Source organism: Octopus bimaculoides, chromosome 6, assembly GCF_001194135.2.
Source record: "Octopus bimaculoides isolate UCB-OBI-ISO-001 chromosome 6, ASM119413v2, whole genome shotgun sequence".
NCBI classification, from domain to species: domain Eukaryota; kingdom Metazoa; phylum Mollusca; class Cephalopoda; order Octopoda; family Octopodidae; genus Octopus; species Octopus bimaculoides.
This window is the reverse complement of record NC_068986.1, coordinates 61,779,888-61,787,702: the sequence shown is the minus strand read 5'-3', so window position 1 is coordinate 61,787,702 and position 7,815 is coordinate 61,779,888. Positions and strand designations below refer to the sequence as shown.

The window sequence follows — 7,815 nt, the reverse complement described above, 5'->3', positions numbered from 1 at the left end:
TATATATATATATATATATTTCAATAATAATAAATAATAAAAGGATAAAATTAATCAATTAATTAATAAAGGTTATATATATATTTATATTTACTGTGGATATTTCATGTTTTTAATGTAATGGTAAACCTATTGGGTTATTTCTGAAAACTTTATCCAAAAAACCTGAAAGCGTAGCCTGTGTTGTGTATAGAAAGATAGTCACTCATCTGCTACTTGTTGAAAAGTGAAAGAAATTGGAATATGATGATTATTTAATGCACGCAATACACACCACTCATAAAATAAATATTCACTCTTATTTTTCCATTTTTCTCATCAACAACAACAAAAAATTATCCTGTACATGTGATACAACCTTGCATATATCTGCTACGTGAATAAGCATGAATATTTCACGGAATTGCACTTATGCGCATGTGCTAAGTGACAGGTGATATAAAAAAACTTAGTTCAATTAAAAAAAATACCCTTTTCACTATTCAATCATCACCACCATCATCTTTCTCCCCCCCCCACTCTCTCTCTCTGCCTTTCTTTAATCTCACCATCAGAACATCACCCCTCTGCTAAAATTATATTTTTAACTCTCCTCCTCTACCTTGACCTAACTTTTTTAACCACGTAATAAATATTACATTCCCCCTGCCTCACATCATGGACACTTCTCTCCCTCTTTCTATCTCACTCTTTGCCTTATCCTCTTTTTCTCTCTCCTTTTTCTTTCTGCCTCTTTCCTTTCAACTAATCATGTGAAAGCATTTTGATTACATTCCATCTACCTCACATCATGGACATTTCTCACTCCCTCCCTCCCTCTTCCCTAATAACGTGAAAGCAGCGCCTTACCAACGGGCTAAGTAATGCAGTGACAAGCTGAATTATTATAAGATGTGTGTGTGTGTCTGTGTTTGTCCCTCCACCACTACCACCACCACCATCGCTTGACAACCGATGTTGGTGTGTTTATGTTTTTAGCAGTTTGGCAAAAGAGACTGATAGAATAAGTACTAGGCTTACAAAGAATAAATCTGGGGGTCAGTTTGTTTGACTAAAACTCTTCAAGGCAGTGCTCCAGCATGGCCGCTGTCAAATGACTGAAACAAGTAAAAGAATATTAGAAAACCACCATGCAGGGAAAAGGGTTGTTGTAAACACTGAAAATTAGCTAGAAATAGCAGTCAAAAGCCATTATTTACAGTGGCTATATGTTTGGATGTATGAAAATATACCAACACAGCATTAGATCAGTATTGATATTGGCCTGAAAATATTATTTGCCAGTTCATCAAATTGTATTCATTCAAGTCCAGCATTTGTAGAGGGTTTGTGGAGGTCATCATGTTTAAGGTAGAGTTGTTGGATGACTAATTTAGTGATAGCATTGAAGCTCTCCATTTTGTTCATGGTTTGTTTTTGTCATCTAAGGTCACCATTTTAGAGTGGTTGTTAAGTTTGTTAAATAATTATTCATGAATAACAGCATTTGGTAGGCTGCATGTTACATTTATATTGACCACACTTACATTTATATAAGTTTCCATAACTTTTATTAACCTGGAACTTTTGCATAGAAAAGGTAAAGAAATAGAACAGCATTCAAGTGATATCAAATGGAATAAGTATAAGTTTTCACTGCATAATATGCTAAATAGTATCATGAAGACAGTTCATAATTATTGGTTGTAATTTCGTGGGTGTGGGTAAGTTGACTGCATCGATTTCAGTGCTCAACTGGTACTTATTTTATCAACTCCAAAAGGATGAAAGGCTAAATCGACATTTGAAACAGTTCATAATTATTAAGAATGAATTACAACACCTTATCAAAAAGCTGATTGGCATAACTTTGAGGAGCATCTTGAGTCATTCTTGGTAAAAAAAAAGTAGAAAAATCGAGAACACTTATAATGGCATGAGTGACATAGTTCATTGTTGTGCTATAGGTCATTCTGTTAGAAAGCATAGAGGTGGGTGAGTAAGCATCTCAAAGAGCAGAGCAACTTGACTCCATTATTAACTTCTGGTTGACTCAGCCTAGGATCAATTTGTCAGTTTTTTTTAATAACACAACAAAGTTGTCCAGGCTATTTGGTATGAAGATTTTAGCTCACTTGGTCATATACCAGCTGATTTGACTGGTTGAGCTGAGTTCACATAGGTGTTAATGCTGTTCATGGCCACAATTTTTCGTTATGACAACACAATTTTACCACCTACCTACCTACCTACCTACCTACCTATCTGCTTATCTGCATATCTACCTACATGCCTACCTACCCATTTACCTATCAACTTACTTAAACACCCACCTACCTACCTACCTACATATCTAGAAGCAGACACCTCTTTCACAATGTCTTCCTCTATTCTTTATGCTTCCTCTAAAATGCCAGTGAAACTGCTAAATAAAACAATACATTTTTATTTTACCTTTACTTGAATTTCCTCATACTACATGATAAAAATAAAATAAATTTTGCATTGTATTTTAAAGGTGCCAGACTCACAGCAAGTTTTCTGTTAGCACATGGCACCTTAGACTTAAATAATTAGGACTCAAGAAGCTGTTACACTGAGCAATTCAGTTTGTGCTTAAATAACATATTGATGACAGAATTGAAAGAGCATTGGATAAAATAACTTGCTTTATTTGATTATATTCTTTTATGTGGTGACTTCCTTCCTACTGTGTCATATTTTGCCATAAGTATTGGTTGATGTTAAATGACAATACTTTAGAAGGTGGTGTATCAGCATTGACACAATCCAATGTCCAAAACTAGTAAAAGTATTTTAAAAAACCCACAAAATAACTATTGACAGAGCAATATAGATGAAATTCCATACTATAGTACAATATTGTTAAAAATTATACTAAGAATTTTTTTTGTCTTGTCAGTTGAAATGAAGAATATGACAATGCTGAATTTTAGAGTAGTATGCTTGCTAAGAGAATATATATGACTGTACTTAAAGGACATATAAGGTGGTGAGCTAGCAGAATCGTTAGCACGCTGGGTGAGATGCATTTTGTCTGTCCTTACATTCTCAGTTTGAATTCTGCCGATGTTGACTTTGTTTTTTATCCTTTCAGGGTCAATAAAATAAGAAGAGATTGAACACTGGGATTGAACACCTGAAGTTGCTGGCCTTGTGCCTAAATTTGAAACCAATATATTGTGTCCACATCAAGACCAGGGGCTGGCAAACTTCTCTAGCAGTGGGCTGGATTGGAAATGCTTTTATGTTTTGTGGGTTAAAGTGAAAAATGAAATGATTGTACAAGGCTATAGAAATACTAACAAATTTTTTTTAAATGTCACCTGTTGTAATGAAAGAATTACAAAAGTTTGTATGTGATGTATATGACACAGTATGCAGTGATGAGTTAAAACATTTTTAATTAGGATGAATGGCGACAACTATGGCTTTGGGATAAATATGGTGCCAGCCAGTTTACTTGCTTTCCACAACAAACAAGTAGACATTTTTGTTGTTCCTTCTATTTTTAGAATTGATTATTTAAACTACATTGAGGCAGCATTTGAAGTGGTGCTAGTCTCAGTTGTTCTCCAAAAATATTGCAACTGGAGAAATTTAATTTTTTATGAAGTTTATTGATATTGATTCACTTGAGACCTCTGTAAAATGATACCAAAGATAGATAATGAAAACAATTTTATATGCAGTGTCACTTATTCAATAAAGTTTATGGGCTAGATGAAATGAGACCACAGTCTACATTTGACATGTGAATTGTAATTTACCAACTCTAGTGAAGACCCTTAACTCATAATGGCTGAGTCAATCTAGCTCTAAATAAGTACTGTAGAGTGGTATAATTCTACCCTATAAGCAGTAAAGCACTATAGGAGAGTTGTCTTTCCTAGTGACAAGCTTTGGGCTTGTAAATTGTAGAGGCTTATTGTAAGACATATATACCTGGCTAAGTGCTTTTCTATATCTAGTTATATATCTTTGTGTTATACACAGTCAAGGAGATGCCAGTACATAGTCAAGGAGGTGCCAGTTTTTTGATCGGGGATGCATCCTAGTTGTTTTCATACTGTCTCTTTGCTGGAAGATGGTACTGGTGAAGATGAGCTGATGTTTGGTGCAAAACTCAAGCAAGAGTTGCCCGTTGTTGCAGCTCCCAACTTCACGCTGGCATCGAAATCTCCTAGGATTAAGACCTTATCATCGACAGGGTTTCCCTGGAAGAGTCTGCACAGGTCTGAGTAGAAGTTTTCATTGTCCGCTGGTTCTGCTGAAGATTGTGGCATGCTGCAAGTTTTTCAGAGGGAGGCGCATAGAGATGATGTGGTCAGAATGACCTGCTGGTAGGGTTTCCAGCTTTGAGGTAATGGAGTTTCTTATCATGAAACCGACACCTGAATGGTGTCTTTCTGATGGGGATAACTAGGGCTTTGGGATAAATATCCAGTTTACTTACTTTCCACAACAAATAGGTAGACATTTTTGTTTCCCCTTCTATTCTTAGAATTGATTATTTAAACTACATTGAGACAGCATTTGACAGCTTGACCAATATAGGGTGTAATCAGCACCATGTTCTTTCTAGTTGCCTTCCTTTGGGAGCCAGACTTCGCTAAGGGCTGCGATATCAATATCTAGCCTGGACAGTTCATGTGCAATGAGAGTGGATCAGTGTTCTGGGTGACCTCTGTCACCTGAGTCAAGAATGCTTCTGACGTTCCAACATGCGATCTTCAGAGCGTTGGCAATATTTGGAGGGTGTGTAGAGTCTTTCCTTTTTGTAATTGTGTGTATTCGATTGCTTGAAGATGCCCGTTGACCACAGTTTGCCAATTGGGTGTGTAGGAAACAAGCTTTCTTTAAGCCACCATTTCTAGGCCCTTCTCTATGTGGAGTGTAGCAGAAGCGATTTACACTGTCATTGTGTGAGATGTTTTCATTTTGACTCATCTAGGCTTAAATACCCGAATATTGGTTTTGCAGGGTCTTTTCATTCCAGCAGGTCACATGACCTCGAGATTAAACAAACCTGTTGTTTGTATTGGTCAGTTTCCAGCTGTCCAATTGTCTTGGCGCAACAGTTTATTTTGCCTTACACAGGAAATTAATTACCAGCTTCTGGGAGCCCACAATTCTCTATAAGAAAGGCAGTTCTCGACTGTTTTAGGTCTTTGGCACTCACCACTGACCACACACGACTTGTCTCTAGCAGAGGCCTGTCTACATCATGGCTGTATGAACATCACACAACCAACAGACCAACAGCTGCCTCTACACACATCAAACAATATGTCAACCTTGTCTACTAGATCAACAGTCCATGAAGTTCTCTCATACATCTTTGTAACCTTTATGTTATTTTATTTCATGTATAGCAATCATTGTATTTTATAACGGAGAATAAATCATCACTTACCAGTTCATTTCATTTCAAACCAATATATATCATTCACACACCTTCATTTACTCCTCTTCATTATAGGAGCAAGCAGTGCTCTCCCTAGATAAGGCTGCTTGGTTGTTCGGGATGCTGCCAAGTGATGTTGTCATCTCTAGGTCAACTCAACACCAGGTGACCAATGTTCCGAACTGCCTGCATGCAGGTTGGAAGCTGCGGCTTCCAGTGACATCTTCCACCTGCCATTTTCACCCCCTTCTCCTCATTACAGGGCTTGGAGAGTTGTGATCATGGTCGTGAACATAAACAGGTCCTTTGGCCTGCACAATGGAGTTCAAAGGTGAAGTGCAGTCCGTAAAGAACTGATCACCATCCTTTACACCTGAGGTTCATCTGCCTTGGCCCAGCAAGCTAGGATAATGACAGAGAGGTTCATAGGTTTTATATCAGAGTGTCCATCTCCTAGACAGGCTGCCGATCATGGCTAATGAGCCCCATCTGCTCAGAGTGGCCTGGTTATACTGCACCAGACACCCACAGTCGTCCTTTTCTGTTGGTTTAGATGCAGGTGGTATCATGAGGAGGTCAAAGTAGGATTTGGGGTTTACATCATGCTTTGGAAGTTTTAGTCCAGTATGGTGCTCACCCAACCAGCATCCAGTGACTATGTGGACCCCCATATACCAACACTTAGACCTCCAGTGAGCAAAGGTCAGCAGCCTGGAAGCCATTTTACTTGAGACATGACTGCATTGGGCAGGGCATGTCGACAGGATGAAAGACCACCGCCTACCCAAGATCATCATGTATGGCCACTGCAAGACGGGAGCACCAAGGAAGTGTTACAAAGACTTCTTGAAGCAGTCCCTTAGCATTTGTGACATTGATTATCATGAGTGGTCTACTGTAATAGCTGACCGTGTTGCTTGGTGCCATACCATCAGTGACGTTGTTTCCTCCTTTGAGATCTCTCGCAGTGCCTCTCTTAAAGATAAATAAAGAAAAAATAATGCAGCTGCATCATCAGACCCTGAACAACCATACCCTTGTCATCACTGTTATCAGATATGTTGATCTCACATTGGCCTTATCAGCCATGAACATGTGTGCAGACGACATGGACAACAGCATTCTTAATCTTCATCATCGAAGCAATGCCAAGATCGATGTACAAACTACTGGAGTAAAATTTTAAATAGGATTTTATAAAAAGCTAATTATATAATAGTATCAATTAACCTGACTATATTTTCCTCCAGAAAAAATTAGCCTTGTATTACAACAAAAGAAATGAATATTTATTGAAGATAGATTCTGTTGTTGCTAGTGGAGACATTTCATTGTTCTCTTATTAATAGAATGGTAATGAAATTTATTTCATGTGCAAGATTCTTGATGTGGATACGTGTGTTGAAAGAAATACAATTAAACCTTGGGAGAGGCATTATGCAGGTAATAAACACATGCACTGGTTCAGTCCTTTATTAATTTATAAACAGTATTTAGTTTTTTTTGTTAAATCATTTCATTGCACTCTTGCAATCTCTTCAGTAACCTGTCTCTCTACTTCCATTTATTTTGAATGTATGATTTGGCGTTGTTTTGAAATTGTTTGGTATGAGCATGTGAGTGTGTGCAAGCTCGTATGTGTGCACGCACTTATGTGTTCGTGCTTATATGTAAGTATGTGTGTTCATATGTGTGTTTGTAACAATTTCGTTCATATGAGATAAGATAGAGACTTTGGACTTGGTTTTGGTTTCCTTTCTGTTATTTTCTGTTTTCTTCGTAAATGCATCTTTTTTATTTACGTTCACGTTCTGTATTTTATGTGTGAACAACATATGCAACCATAGGTAATTGTGTGTGTGTATATATATATATATATATATATATATATATATATAGGACCCAGAAAGCCAAGTGAGAGCATAATCTGTGGCCTCTGCCAGAAGTGTACTTTATTGGACACTAAACTCTGCTTCCGAAGACCTGTTGAGGCAAGTGAATTTTGAAATCTGAAATTGAAATTAAACCAAATCCGACAACTGGCACCCATGCCAACCTCTCCTTCATTGGACACTAAACTCTGCTTGAGAAGACCTGTTGGGGCAAGTGAAATCAAAATCGTAATTGAACCATATTCGATGACTGGCACCTGCGCCAGTGGAGCACTAACAGCACAGTCCAAGTGTGTTCATTGCCAGAGCAGCTGTCCAGCTTCCATGCTAGTGGCCCGTAAATAGCACCTTTAGAGCGTGATCATTACCAGCATCGACTTCTAGAACTTGTGCTGGTGGAATGTTAGAAAATCATTCGAGTGAGGTCATTGCTAGTGCTGCTGGACTGGCTCCCATGCCAGCGGCACATAAAAAACACCATTTGAGCGTGGCCGTTGCCAGTACCATGTGACTGGC

The 7,815-nt window shown here is 38.0% G+C and overlaps 2 long non-coding RNA genes across 2 annotated transcripts in view; one reads left to right on the top strand and one right to left on the bottom strand.

The window, feature by feature from the left end:
- LOC128248143 (uncharacterized) overlaps window positions 1-7,815 on the top strand; it is a 41,284-nt gene that overhangs the window by 29,940 nt on the left and 3,529 nt on the right. The gene's annotated exons all lie outside the window — the stretch shown is intronic.
- The window catches only part of LOC106867368 (uncharacterized), a 37,362-nt gene that overhangs the window by 28,811 nt on the left and 736 nt on the right, over window positions 1-7,815 (bottom strand). The window lies entirely within an intron of this gene.